The sequence below is a fragment of the Callorhinus ursinus genome, unplaced genomic scaffold (genome assembly GCF_003265705.2).
Source record: "Callorhinus ursinus isolate GAN/ISIS: 27379988/994484 unplaced genomic scaffold, GSC_fseal_2.0 scaffold68, whole genome shotgun sequence".
Lineage (NCBI taxonomy): Eukaryota > Metazoa > Chordata > Mammalia > Carnivora > Otariidae > Callorhinus > Callorhinus ursinus.
The window spans coordinates 527161-530547 of NW_027397130.1; positions in this window are offsets into that span (position 1 = coordinate 527161).

Below are 3387 nucleotides of genomic sequence, written 5' to 3' on the forward strand. Positions count from 1 at the left end.
TAATGCATACAGAAATGTGGCTACACTGCACGTGCGGGGGTGCACCCAGTTTTGTGTTTTGACAGCTGCCACCCCCACAGTCGGGACACAGACGTCCCCTTACCCCGCAGAGGCCCTGCTGCGCTCTCCCTTCCGGCCACCCCTGCCCCAGTGCCCAGCAGCCACTGACTGAGTCCCGGAAATCCTACAGGATGGGAGTCTCCTGGGGCTGCTGGGACAAGTGGCCACGACTGGAGCAACTTAAAAGGAAGTTACTCAAGTCCGAATCGTGTCAGCAGGGCCGGCAGCTGTTGGCTGGGAGGGGCTGGGGCCGCTGTGGTCACACGGCTGCCCGCCCCCCGCGGCCGGTTTCCCTCTCAGGATGCCCACGTCCCAGCTGCAGAGACCCTGCCTCCAAGTGAGGCCACGTTCACGGGAACGAGGGCAGGGCTTCAGCGTGTCTGGGGGGACGCAGTGCACACAGCCCCCCGAGGCAGCCCCCCTTCCTGTGCGTCCCGATAGCTGGTTCCTGTGCTTGTGAAAGCAGCGCTCCGTGACCCCAACCCCCGCTAAAGAACATCTGTCTCTGGATCATAAATGACGCTGCTGTGAAGATCCGAGTGGAGGTTCTGGGTGAACAGAGTTTCCATTTCTTTAGGGTCAGTCACCGGCGGGGGTCACAAGGCTCAGCCCTGTTTCCAGAGTGCAGGGCTGCTCGGCGCGCCCACTGACGGTGGCTCTTCTAAGGCCTCAGAGCAGCTTTCTTCTTCCATGTTTGGTGGAACTCGTTAGTGACGTCACATGGGCCTCACGTCGTCTGTATTGTTACCAAAGCGAAACCCCCACCGCAGGGTGGACAGGTCAGCAGCCAACTGTCTCTGCTTTCAGGATTGCTTTACCCCCAAAATACCACCCCACACAGAGCCCACTGCCACCCCCCATCTCCCCGGCCCTTGGGAACCTCTGGTCAGCCTATTCTAGACGGACCCTATAAAACCGTATCATCGGGCGTTGTGTGTCTAGCTTCTCGGACGGAACGTGCGTGTTGAGGTTTATGGGCTGCAGCCTGTGCGTGACAGACCACGGTCGCTTACCGATCCCCTCTGGCGGACGCCTCAGTTGTTCGCGCCTCTCGGCTCTTACGAACGTGCCGCCGTGAGCACTCCCGTACGAGTTTCTGTGTGGACGCGAGTTCTCATTTTTCTTGGGTTCAGACCCCAGGGTGGCATTGCTGGGTCCCAGGGTGATTCTGTGCTTCCCTTTCTGAGGAGCTGCCGGACTTTTCCGCGGCAGCTGCACTACCTCACACCCCCACCGGCCGGGCGTGGGGTTCCCGTTTCTCCACAGACTCGCCGACACTTGATGTTTTCCATTTTTTACATGAAAGCCGTCCCAGTGGGTGTGAAGTGGTTCGCATTTCCTTAATGATCAGCGGTGGAGCATCTTCCCACGTGCTTGTGGTCGTTTCTTTGAAGAAAAGTCTGTCGTAGTTCTTTGCACAATTTTTTTATTGTGGTAAAATATACATAACAAAATTTATCATTTTAACCATTTTTTGTGTACTGTTCAGTGGCATCAAGTACGTTCACAATTCACGCTACGGCCACCACCACCATCCCCCTCCAGAGCTCCTCATTGCCGCAAGCTAAAACTGTGCCCGTTAAGCACAAAGCTCCCATTTCTCCCGCCCCTCAGCCCTTGGTGGCCCACCTCACCTGCTGTCTCGGGCGTCGGCTGCCAGGACTCGTGAGGAGCCACACAGCACTTGTCCTTTCGCGTCCATTTCCTCAGCACGTCCCCAAGGTCGGTCTCTGCTGTAGCAGGTGTCAGGACTGCATTTGTGCACTTTTAAGTTGGGCCGACCTTCTGTGGGGTTGTAAGCGTGCTTAAATACATCCTGGATTCTAGACCTTTATCAGAGACGTGATTTGTAAATATCCATTCTGTAGGCTATCTTTTCACACTCTTGATGATATTCTTTGATGTATAAAAGTTTTATTTTTTATGAAGCTTAATTGATTTTTTTCTTTTGTTGCTCATACTTCAGGTGTCAAACCTAAGAATCTGTTGCCATATCTGAGGTCATGAATGTTTATCCCTGTATTTTCTCTTCTAATAGTTTTAGAGTTTTAGCTCTGGTAGTTAGGTCATTGATCCATTTTGAATTATTTTTTGTATATGAAATGGGGTAAGGTTCCAGCTTCATTCTTTTGCATGTGGTTATTCATTTGTTTGGGTTTTTTTTGATGTTTCCTCTTTATTTTTTAAAGATTTATCCATTTATTTTGCGAGAGTGAGAATGAGAGAGAGAGTACATGAGGGGGGGAGGGTCAGAGGGAGGAGCAGGCTCCTCGCCGAGCAGGGAGCCCGATGTGGGACTCGATCCCGGGACTCCAGGATCATGACCTGAGCCGAAGGCAGTCGCTTAACCAACTGAGCCACCCAGGCGCCCTCATTTGTTTGGTTTTTTAAAGATTTATTTATTTGAGAGAGAGAGCACAAGTAGGGGGGAGCAGCAGAGGGAGAGGGAGAAGCAGGCTCCCCACTGAGCAGGGAGCCCGATGCGGGACTTGATCCCAGGACCCTGGGACCATGACCTGAGCCAAAGGCAGATGCTTAACCGACTGAGCCACCCAGGCGTCCTGATTATTCATTTGTTGAAGATGCTATTCTCTTTTCTTGAATGTTCTTGGCACTCTTGTTGAAAACCCATTTGCCGTAGTTGCTTGGGTTGATTTCTGGACTCTGTTCTATTCCATTGGCCCATGTGTCTACCCTTATGCTAAAACCACACTGCTTTGTAGCTTTGTAGGAAGTTTTGAAATTAGGAAGTATCAGTTCTCCAGCTTTTTTCTTGTTCTTTGTCAACATTGCCATAGCTATTTAGGGCCCCTTATATCCTTAGGAATTTGAGGATTGGTTTTTCTCTTTCTACAAAAAGCCACTGGACTTATGATAGGGACTGTATTGAGTCTGTGCATTGCTTCAGGGAGTAGTGCCATCTTTTTTTTTTTTTTTTAAGATTTTATTTATTTATTTGAGAGAGCGAGAATGAGAGAGAGAGAGAGCACATGAGAGGGGGGAGGGTCAGAGGGAGAAGCAGACGCCCTGCTCAGCAGGGAGCCCGATGTGGGACTCGATCCCGGGACTCCAGGATCATGACCTGAGCCGAAGGCAGTCACCCAACCAACTGAGCCACCCAGGCGCCCGGGAGTATTGCCATCTTAACAATATAAATTCCTACCTGGGAACACAGGAGCACTTTCCATTTTTTCGGGTATTTGTAATTTCTTTCAACAGTGGTTTGTAGTTTTGAATCTACAAATCTTCTACCTCCTTGTTTAAATTTACTCCTACGTAGGGGCGCCTGGGTGGCTCAGTCGTTAAGCATCTGCCTTCAGCTCAGGT